At 43.5% G+C, this 16,145-nt stretch overlaps 1 long non-coding RNA gene across 6 annotated transcripts; it reads right to left on the reverse strand.

Moving 5' to 3' along the window:
* LOC127292329 (uncharacterized) lies at nucleotides 1-3,411 on the reverse strand. Of its 6 annotated transcripts, none has more exons than XR_007845098.2 (10): nucleotides 3,128-3,410; nucleotides 2,966-3,028; nucleotides 2,810-2,885; nucleotides 2,422-2,528; nucleotides 2,203-2,265; nucleotides 1,915-2,118; nucleotides 1,707-1,790; nucleotides 1,464-1,532; nucleotides 535-1,354; nucleotides 1-424 (listed from the first exon to the last, which is right to left on the reverse strand). It is a non-coding gene; the product is annotated as an uncharacterized lncRNA (long non-coding RNA). The 6 variants fall into 6 exon arrangements; XR_007845095.2 differs by having other exon boundaries at nucleotides 1,707-1,798; XR_007845097.2 differs by having other exon boundaries at nucleotides 1,707-2,118; nucleotides 2,422-2,735; nucleotides 3,128-3,411.
* Nucleotides 3,412-16,145: the final 12,734 nt, after the last annotated feature.

The raw sequence follows: 16,145 nt of genomic DNA on the forward strand, positions 1-16,145 counted from the left end.
TTGTTAGCAAAATAGACCGGTTCTATGGTTATTAATAGGATAGTTCATAAAAATAAGATATTGTACCAAGTGATACAAACCAGTCTTGCATCAATAGAAATGTAACAAGTATTTGGTGCCTTACGTAGCCAAAAAGGTCTACATATCACGTGCTGCGGTGCTAGCTTATTTTTCTATCACGATTCAATATGAGCCCCATGAGTGCTGACACAAAGGAGTGGGGAGGAGGCGAGCAGCAGGACGGCGGAGAGGGGCGCGCCGACTTGCGTCCTCTTGTTGCCAGCCACACTCACATAGCTAGAAGGCCTGGCCTCAGGCATACTCGTCGTAGCGCTCTAGCCGCACCCAAGCTCAGGACCCTCCTCCCACCATGGACGCCTCCTTGCCACGGCCTCCCTAGTCCAAGCAATAGTTCTTCTCAATCCTTACAGACAATCCCCATGGTAAAGTAGAAATCAGTAAAAAGGGATATGTGAGCCTACCTATGAACATAAACATGACCATATTGAAATCAGAGATGGTAAAAAGCCTCACCGAGGGTTCGCATCAGCGAGGACTAAGTTCAAAACGCTGGAGTATAACCAATACGTAAACTGCAGAAGAGGCGATACATGTATTCAGTTAAAGATTCTGAAAGTTTATAACCTTACTTATCTACCTAAATGCGAAATTCTTCGTTGGCTTGATGTCTCAACTGGCACAAATAGAGACAGAGTGACATATTCAAATTGAAGGGAGTAGTAGACATTCAGTTCCTAATTCCAATTGGTAATCAAAATCTTTATAAATAAGTCAAAAACTTTCATTTACACATTGACTACTGATAGTAAACCAGCAAAGATTCAATTGCTGGTGGTTGAAGACTATGCTTACGTATGACGTATCAGCAATGCCATGATATCAACAACCAATATTTAAGGAAAGCCAGAACTCTCCAAGAGAAAAAAAAAAACCACAAATGTGAAAGTATTTTGTATCTTGTTTCCGTAAGAACAATCAAGCAAACTACTTCATTTCACAGATATGCTTGTGCTTGTGCAAACCTGAACCTGTTTACAATTAAACAAGTAGGGAAGTCTTCATTTGAGGAGCTTGTGGATTCTTATTTCAGTGGATGGCAACAAATTTAAATGCCCTTATCTAGGAGTAGGTAATTCAAGCAGGTACTAAAAGGTAGAGCTGAGTAATTAAATGAGCATTAGGAGCACGTATATCTAACAGAATCTGAATCCTTTGTTCAGAGATACATATGTACTTGAAGGATGAACCAAACTTGCAGCAGAATAGGGGAAACAAGTGCCGCGCGATAAGATTTGTGCCTTGGCCGTGTCAAATTCCTTCTATGGACTGAATTCTGAGGCATGAAAACCGAAGTAAACATTTGGAACCAACTTTTTTAGACAAATACTAAATTTATAACAATATAATCTACATCTATCAGTCGAAATCAACTTTGTCGGCACCTGGGCGTATGCAGAGTAATCTCCTGCTTCAAAGGATGAACACCAAAATGCCTAAAGAAACCTCTTGATCTGAGCCACATCATCAGCATTATTATATTCCTGAAGAAACCATCAAAAATTCGACCCAAATGCAACTGGCCTATACACGTTTCTAAAAAGGAACTACACAGACTGAACAATTACATAAGCATGTTGAAATTATTTATTTGACAACCAGCACACACAAAAAAGTTAACAGCGCACCTTTTCTAGGCCATGACTTTCACCAGATCTATGACATATCAATGTTACTTCACCAAGCTCCCCTGCATCGTTTACTTAATTTCTCTGGTGTACTAAGCCACAGAAAAGGGGATCAGACTATGTGTGTGCGCATGTATAAGAGAGAGAGAGAGAGAGAGAGAGAGAGAGAGGGAGAGAGAGAGAATCAAGTAACCGAGACACACACAACCTTGTTGATGCGAGGATGACTGTCTGCTGCTTATCCTGGAGTAGGTGATGGTGCGCTGCTTTCGGCAGAGCAGCCATGTAAACGACTGATCTGCACCCCTCCCAATGATGGCAACAAAGAGCTCCTCCTATTTTGCCTTTTGATCCTTCACATGTTAGCAAAAAATGGGCTGTCATTCGGAAAGGATACTGTAAATACAGCTCCCTGAAGCAGCAAGAAAGTGGGTGAGCAACACAATTGACGTAAATCCTTCTGTAAGATAAACAAGCAAATCACTTGAGTACATACAAGATTATGATTCAGTGAAGCGACGCACTGAGGCTGGTTATTTGCTATATCCCAGAGTTTTACCTGCATTTAGAGACATGTTAGCATCTGGTTGGATTAATACCAGACGAGTTAATACCTTCTTCAATGCAAATTTCACACCATTTTATCAATTCTACCTATTGAAATAAACTGCAGAAAAAGGTAGAACATCCATCAAAAAACAAAGAGACCACTTACCAGAAAATAGTGTTCCTTGTGTATTTGTGTTTATCACAGGCTAAGCTTTCAAAATCTGCTTCTACAGACCAATTATGACAAGTTTATCCATTATCTCTCATATCACTCTGTAAAATGTTAGTATCCAATATAAGTATTTACAAGAAAACAACAAACTAACAAGATTTTGGACCAAGCATGGGACGGTGAGAATACATGAACAGGACGGAATCATATGGCAGCCTGGAATTAAGTGGGCAACAAACGAACACAAACACAGCCTAAGCATCTACAACAGGAACGTCACCTCACAGACATTTCAACAAACATATGAACTGCAACAAGCACCCTCGAATCAGATCACACGGACAACCAGGCCAATCAACATCTAGAGGAAGAGTTGGCATACCTCGGCAGAAATAGAGACATCGTTGAAGCTACACGCGGTGGACGAACTATTACACATTTACACGAATGGAACCAATCTGAAGGGGCGAAATCGGGAAGGATTAGCCATCGGTACCATTTACAAGAGGCGCTGGCAAAAGAAAGGTAAGAAGCATACCTCACGAGCTACGGGCGAATGAAGAAGGGAGCGGCGATCCAGATCGGTACGATGAACAGGTACCTGTCAAGGAGACACAGAATCAGGACACAAGAACATGAGATGAACACGGTGAAAAAAAAAAGAATAGGAGAAGAAATCCCCCAACAGAAACCAGCACACCTCAACCCAATCATTCCATGGAGCACGAAACAGCGGCGGACAGGAGATGATTCGGGTACGCGGCTGCAGTATCAGGGGCGCATGCGGCGGCCGCGCTCCCCGTGCTGGACACCGAGGGACACGCACCGGTGGTACGAGGTCGGCTCGGCAAGAGAAGAGCGCGAGAGAAGGGGAGTAGGCGGGGCTCGGGGCTAGGGCGGCTGCGGCTGCGGTGGCGTATAGCTGGGGAGCTCGAGGAAGGCGAAAGCAGAGCGAGAACGAGCGGCTAATCTGGGACAAAACAACGACAGAGAAATAGTATTGATAAGGCTCTGTACACGCGCAGTTGTCCACTGGACCTTTTTGCCAAGCCAAAATGGCACAGACAGGTAGGCCCCGGGACTAATCGGATCCACTGGCAGAGAGAGAAGGTCAAGAAGGAGAACACAAAACCAAAAATCGCTACGGACAAACGACCCACCGGAGACAGAGACATAGCTCACATGTATTTCACCCAGAAAGACGATGACATGTAGGACCCATGGTGCGGTGGGCCTACACACAGAGGCAAAGAGAACACAACATCTGCGTTTGCACAGCGAACGGAGGAAAGGACGGTGCCAGGCTCCTCCACTGTGCTTGGTAGTAGAGCTTCCTTCATGGTCACTGCATCTGAATCCTTTCGTTCATTGACATGAACCTTTTTTCAGACTACAGGAGTAATACCGGCAGCATGGTAGATCCAATTAGGCCAAATCTAAACGGGAGACTTCATCAAGATTGGACTACCGCTCAGGTCCAGCAAGAGAACGCAAGCCTGATATGCGTCATGACCATAGAATTAGAGCTCCTTCAGCAACGGGTTGAGCACCACCACTGCCGCACGTACAACTATGAAAAAAATCAATTGGGATGAACGGGCACAGTGGACGAAACGGACTCCATCCACATCCCAGGAGCAATCGCTGGACGCCGACATGGACAGACGAAGTGTATATTTTGAGGCGGCCCGCTCTCATTGAAGATGTAACCAATGCCAGCACCGATGCCAGAACGATTGATCGGTTTGGAGGAATCGATTAGCCAGCTGCAGAGCTTGCACCGCGTCCATGTTGGTGAAAGGTCCTCTAAGAGCATCTACACTCGGGTCCCCAAAGCGTCTCCTAAACCGCGTCGGATTGAGCGTTTGCGGGACGTGTTTCGTTCGTGTCGCGTTTGGGAGACGTCGCTCCCTAGTCGCGTCCCTCAAACAAAATTTCAAAAATTTTAAACTTAAGCGTGATTCGATTAGATTCATCCAAACTTGGCATATATTACATAGATTCGAACGAAATTTGACTAAATTTAAACTAAACCTAATCTAGAAGTACTTGCGGCAGCCGGAGGCGTCGTAGTACTGGCGGAAGTTGTACATGTCGTCGGTGACGACCTCCTGCTTGACGCGCTCGTCGGGCTCGTCGACGGGCTCGTCCTTCACCAAGCCTCTTGGTCATGCGCCGTCGTCGGTGAGGTCCACGAGCGGCTTGCCGGAGTCGTGGATGGACATGGCGATCGCCATGTCGAGGTCGCCCCTCCAGGCGTCCTTGTCGTTCATCGACGCCAAGCACGCCGCCCGCAACCCTGGGCAGTCCTCGGGGTCGTCGCTGCTGGCGATGAGCCGCTGCTGCCGCTCGTACTCCGCCAGCAGCGCCGCCTGCGACGCTTCCTCCGGCTCCTCCTTCACCTCCGGCTTCGGGATGAGGAGGGCCGCCACGCCTCTCTTGCTGCCGCCGGCTGCCGCTGCCGCTGCCGCCACGCCTCGTGTTGACGGGCGTCGCCGGCTCCTCCTCCACCTCCCGTTTGGAGACGGTGTAGGGCGCCGAGCGGTACGACGAGGACGGCGTCGATCGGGCCGGTCCTGAGGAAGAAGAGTTCGAGGAGGACGAGTACGTGATCCTCCTCGGCTGCCTTTGCGGTGGTCCTCCTCGAGGAGACGCTGGCGGTGAGGGCGGCATCTCCAACCTTGGAGCGCCGTTACGGATGCCGCAGATGACGCTGACGAGGGTGTGCCCCGGAACGCCCCAGAACAGGGCACGCTCGTCCTTGCTGTTCGGCCCGCCGATGAGGCCGATGGTGCTGCGCATCTCGACGTCGTACTTGGCCTTGAAGTACGTGGACCACCACTCGTCGTTGTCCTTGGCCGCCCATGTCGGATCCGCCCGCTCCTCGGCGGTGAGTTGAGCCCGCCGGGCCTTGATGCCGTCCCTCCATTGCTCTGTGCCCGACTTTGAAGGAGATATGCCCTAGAGGCAATAATAAAGTGGTTATTATTTATATCTTTATGTTTATGATAAATGTTTATATATCATGCTATAATTGTATTAACCGAAACATTAGTACATGTGTGATATGTAGACAACAAAGAAGTCCCTAGTGTGCCTCTTAAACTAGCTTGTTGATTAATGGATGATTAGTTTCATAATCATGAACATTGGATGTTATTAATAACAAGGTTATATCATTGTATGAATGATGTAATGGACACACCCAATTAAGCATAGCATAAGATCTCGTCATTAAGTTATTTGCTATAAGCTTTCGATACATAGTTACCTAGTCCTTATGACCATGAGATCATATAAATCACTTATACCGGAAAGGTACTTTGATTACACCAAACGCCACTGCGTAAATGGGTGGTTATAAAAGTGGGATTAAGTATCCGAAAAGTATGAGTTGAGGCATATGGATCAACAGTGGGATTTGTCCATCCCGATGACGGATAGATATACTCTGGGCCCTCTCGGTGGAATGTCGTCTAATGCCTTGCAAGCATATGAATGAGTTCATAAGAGACCACATACTTGTCAGGAAACGAGGTTGAACAAGGTATAGAGTGATACCGAAGATCAAACCTCGGACAAGTAAAATATCGCGTGACAAAGGGAATTGGTATTGTATGTGAATGGTTCATTCGATCACTAAAGTCATCGTTGAATATGTGGGAGCCATTATGGATCTCCAGATCCCGCTATTGGTTATTGGTCGGAGTGATTAACTCAACCATGTCCGCATAGTTCACGAACCGTAGGGTGACACACTTAAAGTTGGATGTTGAAATGGTAGAACTTGAATATGGAATGGAGTTCGAATATTTGTTCGGAGTCCCGGATGAGATCCCGGACATCACGAGGAGTTCCGGAATGGTCCGGAGAATAAGATTCATATATAGGAAGTCATATTCCAAGTTTGGAAATGATCCGGTGCATTTATGGCAGGTTCTAGAAGGTTCTAGAAAAGTCCGGAAGAATGGCATTTTGGAAAGTGGAGTCCCGAAGAGACTCCACTAGCATGGCTGGCCAGCCCTAAAGGGAAGAGTCCCAGGTGGGCTCCACCTAAAGGTGGCCGGCCACCCCACCTCAAGGAAAGGTGGGAGTCCCACCTTGGGTAGGACTCCCTCCTTGAGTAGGTTTCCCACATATGGGAGGTTTTAGTGTTGGGGTCTTATTCGAAGACTTGGACTAGAACTCTTGGGGCTTCCACCTATATAATGAGGGGCATAGGAGAGGGGGCTGACCACTTCAAGCCTCACTCTTGGCCGCACCACCTAGGGCTGCCCTTGGCCGGCGCCCTAGCCTCCCCCTCTCCCCAAACCCTAGCGGTCTCTCTTCTCCACCACATCCCGCACGCTTAAACGAAGCTCCGCCGGATTTCTCCACCACCACCGACACCACGCCGTCGTGCTGTCGGATTCAAGAGGAGCTACTACTTCCGCTGCCCGCTGGAACGGGGAGGTGGACGTCGTCTTCATCAACAACCGAACGTGTGACCGAGTACGGAGGTGCTGCTCTGCTCGTGGCGCCGGAAGCGATCGTGATCAAGATCTTCTACGCGCTTTTGCAAGCGGCAAGTGAACGTCTACCGCAGCAACAAGAGCCTCATCTTGTAGGCTTTGGAATCTCTTCAAGGGTGAGACTCGATACCCCCTCGTTGCTACCGTCTTCTAGATTGCATCTTGGCTTGGATTGCGTGTTCGCGGTAGGAATTTTTTTGTTTTCTATGCAACGTTATCCTACAGTGGTATCAGAGCCGTTTCTATGCATAGATGGTTGCACGAGTAGAACATAATGGTTTGTGGGCGTTGATGCTCTTGTTATCTTTAGTTTGAGTACTTTGCATCTTTGTGGCATAGTGGGATGAAGCGGCTCGGACTAACTTTACATGACCGCGTTCATGAGGCTTGTTCCTCGTTCGACATGCAACTTGTATTGCATAAGAGGCTTTGCGGGTGTCTGTCTCTCCTACTATAGTGAAGATTCAATTTACTCTTCTATTGAAAACATTAGTATCAACGTTGTGGTTCATGTTCGTAGGTAGATTAGATCTCTCTCGAAAACCCTAAACCACGTAAAATATGCAAACCAAATTAGAGACGTCTAACTTGTTTTTGCAGGGTTTGGTGATGTGATATGGCCATGATATGATGATGAATATGTATGAGATGATCATTATTGTATTGTGGCAACCGGCAGGAGCCTTATGGTTGTCTTTAATTTTCATGTTGAGTAGTATTTCAAAGTAGTTGTAATAGTTGCTACATGAGGTGAACAACCATGAAGACGGCGCCATGGACCTTGACGCTACGCCGACGATGATGGAGATCATGCCCGTTGATGATGGAGATCATGTTCGTGCTTTGGAGATGGAGATCGAAGGCACAAAGACTAAAGGGGCATATCATATCACATATGAATTGCATGTGATGTTAATCCTTTATGCATCTTATTTTGCTTAGAACGCGACGGTAGCATTATAAGATGATCCCTCACATTAATATCAAGATAATAAAGTGTTCTCCCCTCGTATGCACCATTGCACAGTTCATCGTTTCGAAGCATCTCGTGATGATCGGATGTGATAGACTCAACGTTCACATACAACGGGTGTAAGCCATGTTGCACACGCGGAATACTTGGGTTTGCTTGACGAGCCTAGCATGTACAGACATGGCCTCGGGACAACGGAAACCGAAAGGTTGAACACGAGTCATATGGATGATATGATCAACATGTTGATGTTCACCATTGAAGCTACATCATCTCACGTGATGATCGGTTTTGATGTAGTGGATTTGGATCGTGTACCACTTAACAACTATGAGGGATGTTGTATTAAGTGGGAGTTCATTAGTAATTAGATTAAAACATGAACTAATTATCATAAACATAGTCTGAGTAGTATTTTGAATTAATTTTGTAGTATTGGCATCCGTTTTTCTACCATGCGCTAGTCTTGTAATTGAGATAGAAATACTGTTAAGTCTGACAAGAAACTTTACGGACTGGTACCGTATTGTTAAAGAATCAAGAAATGATTAAGTCCTATTGCAAACTTTTAGTAAACCTCACATTGTTGATTCAAAGAGCTATGGTTTCAGTTAGTACCTAAAGTCATCTTGTCTCCGTGAAACTTGAAGTTCAAATCTGTTTGAAAAGTAAGGAGCTGAAAATTTTAGTTTTCAGAAATAATCAAAGGTATGAGATATATGTGATATCTAAGACCTTATTGCAAGATGATAGAATATAATTTGGTGAGACTACATAAACTCATAAGTTTTATGGGAATGGACGAAGGTTGAAGACGCAAGGCGTCCCAATCCTCCAACTATTGGGGCACTAACGATATTCGCATATCCATGAAGTGATTGTCCTTAGTATGCACCGTTGCTATGACTCGTCGTTTCGAAGCATCACGTGATGATCGGGTGTTATAGATTCTACGTGTACATACAACGGGTGCAAGCAAGATTTGCACATGCGAATACTAAGGTTAAACTTTATGAGCCTAGCATGTACTGACATGGTCTCAGAAAGTTGTCATGAATTGATGGATAAAATTATGAGTGAAATTGTTCATCGTATTACAAAGTTACTAATAGTGAAATCTAGAACACTTGTCATATGATGATCAACTTCAAAGTAAGAACCTCAAGGTTATTGGTATTAGACCAACAAAACCTAGAAGTTATTAATGTTGAAGTGTTTTTCTGAATAATGAGGAAAGCTAAAAGAGAAACTGCAAAAGATATTTTGGCAGAAAGAAAGAAAAGACTAGAAAGTCTAGTTCAGGTGTATATAAATGATATACATATTATGGTTGTATTCCTAGTTAAGTTACACTATGAAATTCTTGGGTATTAGTACTATATTGGTTGGTATGAAGTGCCATACAAAACAACGCAATACAAGAATACAATGGCCTAAGTGATTGACAAGGAATATGATAAAAATGCACGTCTGGAACAAAATAAAGTGTTATTATGTTCGTCGTTAGCATTCTATCTAGCCCTTAGAATTTATAATAAAGAACTTAATAATTGTTATTTTGCTCTGGTCAAATGAAAACAATGAGTTGTTCAAATTATGACATTACTCCATGTACGATGGATAAGTTATTATAAATCTTAATGGTGAAACACACATACATAACACTGACGCTAAAATGCCATAAGGCAAATGATTTGAATTTCACTTATTTGTGGAACCGCCATTTAGGTCATGTTAGAAAGGATCGCATGAAGGAACTCCATGCAAATGGATTTTTGGAGTCATTCGATTTGTTGAATCGTTTGGCACTTGCAAAATCTTTTCTAAAATGTAATGACTGAAATACCGTTCATAGGCCGAAGAGTTGAACGGGCAACTAACTTAGTGAAAACATACATAATGATATATGTGGTTCACTAGGCATAGTTGTGTGCGGGAGATTCTTCTACTTCATGAAAACTTTCAACAATGAATTGAGTATATATGTGGATATATTCGATAAGGAAGAAGTTCGAAACATTTGAATGGATTCAAATAAATTTCAGCATGAAGTAGAAATCATCGTAATAGAAAAGTCAAATATCTATGATTGGATCATGGTGAAAATATTTGAATTACGAGTTTTAGCGAACATCTAAGAGAGTTATGAAATTGTTCTACAACTTACGTTTCTTGGAGTATCATAGTGATGATGAAGTATCCAAGAGATATATCCAAACTTTGTTGGATCAATGATGAGATAAAATATTGATGCCATTATATTTTTGTGGATTATGCTTTAGTGACTACCGCTTTTACACTGAATAGAGCATCATCATGATCCGTTGAAATGACACCATAAGAGTTATGGCATGGGTATAAACCCTAATAGTCCCTTCTTTAAATTTTGGTCTAAGAGTTTACAACCAAAATCGGATGAATCTCTTTGTTGGTTATCCCAGAGATTTAATTGGGAATTCTTTCCACGAGACAAAGACAAAAGTGTTTGTCAATGTTTCTTATTTCCAAGAAATTGTTTCTAGTGAAGTATTTGAGTGGGAGGACAATATAATTTGATAAGGTTTATGAACCTGAGCATAATGATCAGAGTAGCGCAGCATCGGAATTAGTTTCGGAAGCGGCCACGACGATCATGGCTCCCATGACTACAAAGTGTTTTAGCCATGGAGATCAAAGTACATATTAAACCTTGTAGGTATGGTTTACTTTGTGATCAAATAAATGATTTGTGAACAAAGGATTGATTTTGAACAATGATAAACCAACTACAAACAAAGAAGTTATGATGGGCCCTGACTCCGTTAAAATGGCTATACGCCATGAAATCCAAGATAGATGAATACTTTTTGAAAGTAAAAGGATCTATAAAATTGATGGACTTGGATGAAATATCCTTGAAGAAGTTCAACTTGTTGAAAAGTTGTTTACGACAAAGTTCAAAGAGTTGACTACGATAAGATTAGATCTCTCGTAGCAATGCTTATAGTCGATGTGGATTATTCTAGTAATCACTACATATGAGATATGCTAATAGGATGGCAAAATACACTACTTAACAGAAGTATGTATTAAAGGTGTATACAAGATACAACCAATTGTTTTGCTAGTCCGTAGAATACTAGATAGGTATACGAACTTCAATTGGATGAAGTGAGTATCGCGGAGTTGGAATCTTCACCAGATGAAATAGTCAAAGAGTTTTTGATTTCATCAGAAACGATGAAGAGGCTTGCATTTGCAAGAAATTAAGTGGGAGCGCTGAGACATATTTATAATACTTTATGTAGATGACATATAGTTGGTTATAAATGATGTAATTATATACTTGATTAAAAAGGTTTCATTGAGAATTAATTTCAATGAAAGGATATGGACTGAAACAAATTTAGTGTCAAGATCTATGAAGATAGATTGAAACACATAAATAAGTTTAAGTCAAAGTACATAGAATAGATATTGAAATAGTTCAATATAGAAATATTAAGAAAATATTCTTGTTATGTTAAAGTTTTAACAAGACTTGAGTGTATCTGACACTCAATGAGTAAAAACACATGAGTGATTATAGATCACGAATAATATGTACACAATCAGATATCATGTGCTGTAAAGTGTTATGAGCATATACCAGAATGATTCATATGATGATCATTGGACGACAGTAAGAATATCCTTGAGTACTTTAGAAGAACTAAAGATATATATATATATATTTTTGTATGAAGAAATGACAAACAAATCGATGTAAGGTGTTACACCGATATTGGTTTTGTCACATATAAAATATAATTTCAATCTCAAATTAGACTAAGTGTTGTTTAAAAGGTAGCACAATGAGCTAGAAGTTATCTATGCTAGATTTAGAAGAGTTCTAAATATTGTGACGGATTCTACAAAAGAAGGCAGAGTATGTCATTGTTTTGACAATGACAAAGGATGTTAAGTCAAGAGGTTCTTTGAAAACTTGGTGTATTTCCGACAGAGTCAGAACTTTGAAGCTATATTGTGTGTGACAATATTAGTGACATATTTCAGACCGCGGAATTAAGGTTCCACCAGAAGATCAAACATATTTAATGCCGACTCATTTGGAAATGAGTGATGCGTTGAGACGCAAATGAATTACAAAATACATATGGTTCTGAGCATGTATCATCCGTTGACTAAAACCTCTCCTGTGAGCAAAACATGATAAAGCACCAGAAGGCCAAGGTGTTATATCTTTACAAATGTAAACTAGATTATTGACTCTAGTGCAAGTGGGAGACTGAAGGAGATATGCCCTAGAGGCAATAATAAAGTGGTTATTATTTATATCTTTATGTTTATGATAAATGTTTATATATCATGCTATAATTGTATTAACCGAAACATTAGTACATGTGTGATATGTAGACAACAAAGAAGTCCCTAGTGTGCCTCTTAAACTAGCTTGTTGATTAATGGATGATTAGTTTCATAATCATGAACATTGGATGTTATTAATAACAAGGTTATATCATTGTATGAATGATGTAATGGACACACCCAATTAAGCATAGCATAAGATCTCGTCATTAAGTTATTTGCTATAAGCTTTCGATACATAGTTACCTAGTCCTTATGACCATGAGATCATATAAATCACTTATACCGGAAAGGTACTTTGATTACACCAAACGCCACTGCGTAAATGGGTGGTTATAAAGGTGGGATTAAGTATCCGGAAAGTATGAGTTGAGGCATATGAATCAACGGTGGGATTTGTCCATCCCGATGACGGATAGATATACTCTGGGCCCTCTCGGTGGAATGTCGTCTAATGTCTTGCAAGCATATGAATGAGTTCATAAGAGACCACATACCACGGTACGAGTAAAGAGTACTTGTCAGGAAACGAGGTTGAACAAGGTATAGAGTGATACCGAAGATCAAACCTCGGACAAGTAAAATATCGCGTGACAAAGGGAATTGGTATTGTATGTGAATGGTTCATTCGATCACTAAAGTCATCGTTGAATATGTGGGAGCCATTATGGATCTCCAGATCCCGCTATTGGTTATTGGTCGGAGTGATTAACTCAACCATGTCCGCATAGTTCACGAACCATAGGGTGACACACTTAAAGTTGGATGTTGAAATGGTAGAACTTGAATATGGAATGGAGTTCGAATATTTGTTCGGAGTCCCGGATGAGATCCCGAACATCACGAGGAGTTCCGGAATGGTCCGGAGAATAAGATTCATATATAGGAAGTCATATTCCAAGTTTGGAAATGATCCGGTGCATTTATGGCAGGTTCTAGAAGGTTCTAGAAAAGTCCGGAAGAATGGCATTTTGGAAAGTGGAGTCCCGAAGAGACTCCACTAGCATGGCCGGCCAGCCCTAAAGGGAAGAGTCCCAGGTGGGCTCCACCTAAAGGTGGCCGGCCACCCCCACCTCAAGGAAAGGTGGGAGTCCCACCTAGGGTAGGACTCCCTCCTTGAGTAGGTTTCCCACATATGAGAGGTTTTAGTGTTGGGGTCTTATTCGAAGACTTGGACTAGAACTCTTGGGGCTTCCACCTATATAATGAGGGGCATAGGAGAGGGGGCTGACCACTTCAAGCCTCACTCTTGGCCGCACCACCTAGGGCTGCCCTTGGCCGGCGCCCTAGCCTCCCCCTCTCCCCAAACCCTAGCGGTCTCTCTCCTCCACCACATTCCGCACGCTTAAACGAAGCTCCGCCGGATTTCTCCACCACCACCGACACCACGCCGTCGTGCTGTCGGATTCAAGAGGAGCTACTACTTCCGCTGCCCGCTGGAACGGGGAGGTAGACGTCGTCTTCATCAACAACCGAACGTGTGACCGAGTACGGAGGTGCTGCCCGTTCGTGGCGCCGGAAGCGATCGTGATCAAGATCTTCTACGCGCTTTTGCAAGCAGCAAGTGAACGTCTACCGTAGCAACAAGAGCCTCATCTTGTAGGCTTTGGAATCTCTTCAAGGGTGAGACTCGATACCCCCTCGTTGCTACCGTCTTCTAGATTGCATCTTGGCTTGGATTGCGTGTTCGCGGTAGGAAATTTTTTGTTTTCTATGCAACGTTATCCTACAGGGTTCGGCGGCGGCGGGACGCCAATGCTTGGCAGGCGCATGTCCGGCGGGACAGGATATCCGGCGGGGTACAGCGCCCACACCTCCGGCACGGTTAGGCTACCGCGGCCGAAGCTGTTCGCAGCGGCGATCTTGCGGGAGGACGAGGTCGACATTGTTTGGAGCGGCTAGGAGAAGATCTGGGAGGGGCGGCGGCGACAACAAGGTTTGGGAGCGGTGAGAGATGAACCGCATGGCGTCTTAATGTACAGCGGCGGCAGCGGGTGGTTGCACGCAATAACGCCGGCGCGGACGGCCACGCGGCCATGCACGACGAGACGCGTCCCTGCGTTGCCTGGGAAAACAGGGACGCCATTAACGTCGCTTGACCAAAGGTACGACGGGGTTTTAGCCTTCCGAGCCGCTGACGCGTAGGGCCCGCGTCGTTTCGCCTCGCTTTTCGTTGTGTCCGGCGTGCCGGTGCGTCCCCTGTGGGACGGGGACGGGCTCGGGGCACCGGATACCGTATCGGGGCGTGCCGGGCAAAAATCGGTTTTAGGAAATGCGGCTGGAACCGTTTTTTTGTCCGACGTGCCCCAAATCGGTTTGAGAGACGCTTTGGGGACGCAAGTGGAGATGCTCTAAGCGAGCTGTGCACCTCCCCATCGGGAGCATCATAGGTCATGGCCATGGCTGTCGCCAGCGCGGGATCTCCTAATCAACTAGGTAGTAATTTTTTCACCTTCTCTCGGCTATCTTCCCGCATCTTCGAAGATGGTGGAGCTCTAGGTTGTACGCCAGACCACAACCAAAGGCGCGCGCGAGGATTTAGGGATTAGAATCGATATCATATATAACAATGACGAACAAGACCAGAACCAATCCAGACTCCAGAGACGTGGGGAACTGCTATACGCCGACCTGGTCGGCGCGTGCGGGGTGCCGCACACCCCCAGCGACTAGGTCGGGTAGTTTGGGCCGCGGCCCATTAGCTCAGGTACGTTTTTTTCTTCTCCTTCTCTTTCTTCTGTTTTTTTCTGTTATTAATATTTTCTTTTTCAAAATCTAATACGGAGTATCTTTTATGAAATTATTTTTCAAGATTTTTTTTCAAAATATGAACATTTTTAAATTCAACAGTTTTAAAATTTGAATGATTTTATATTTTGAATATTTTTCAAAAAATTATATTTTTCAAAATTTGAACATTTTTCATGTTTGAACGGTTTTTAAATTTGAACATTTTTCATGTTTAAACAATTTTCAAGTTTAAACGATTTTTAAATTTGAAAGGTTTTTAAATTTGAATATTTTTCATGTTTGAAATTTTTTCATGTTTGAACGGTTTTTTTATATTTGAACATTTTTTAATTTAATTTTTTAAAATATTTCTATTTTTCGAATCTGAAAAATAAAAGTGAAAAAAAGGAAACAGAAAAAACGAAAAACAGAAAACAGAAAAAAGAAAACAGAAAATAAGAACTAAAAAAGAAAAGAAAAATCGAAAAAGGAGGCAGCCCACACCTAACTGGGCCGGCCCGTACCGCGGCGGGGTGTGCGGCGCGCGGTACGGCGCTGACCTGGTCGGTGTATAGGATTTGCCAGAGACGTGTGCCTGTACACAAAGCGGAAAACGTACGGAACAACGAAACCAATCGACAGACGCGCGTAAAATTGACGGGGCGGTGTGCACATGGTCTCCTTATGCTTCTATCTTGGATGGGCCAGGCCGTAGAGATCGATCCGGATTGGACTCTCCAAGCCACTTGTGTCGTCCTGCGGCACAAAATCGAAGTAACCTTGACGTACGAAGAAACCAAAGAGTTAGAGCATCTCCGTCGGGGTTTCTGGGCCGAAATCCGACGCTATCTAGTGTTGGATTGGACGAAAGTTTGTCTCAGGAAGCGCCGAAGTTTCAATCGTCTCCCCAGTAGACACCCGGGGGTTCGGTGTTTTTTTAGAGGAAAACATCCCTGGATGCCAAATTTCATGCATAATTCGACGAATTTGACCAGTTTTGCTAACATTTGCCTTATTTTTACAAATAAACGTTACAGTTCAACAAAACAAAACAAGTTTTTAAACAAATCAAATGGAAACTAGTTGGTGTTGCCTTAAAACGTTCATATGTGTTCCACTAGATCATCTTGCAGTTGTTGATGCATTGTGGAGTCTCG

This window comes from Lolium perenne, chromosome 4 (assembly GCF_019359855.2).
Source record: "Lolium perenne isolate Kyuss_39 chromosome 4, Kyuss_2.0, whole genome shotgun sequence".
Lineage (NCBI taxonomy): Eukaryota > Viridiplantae > Streptophyta > Magnoliopsida > Poales > Poaceae > Lolium > Lolium perenne.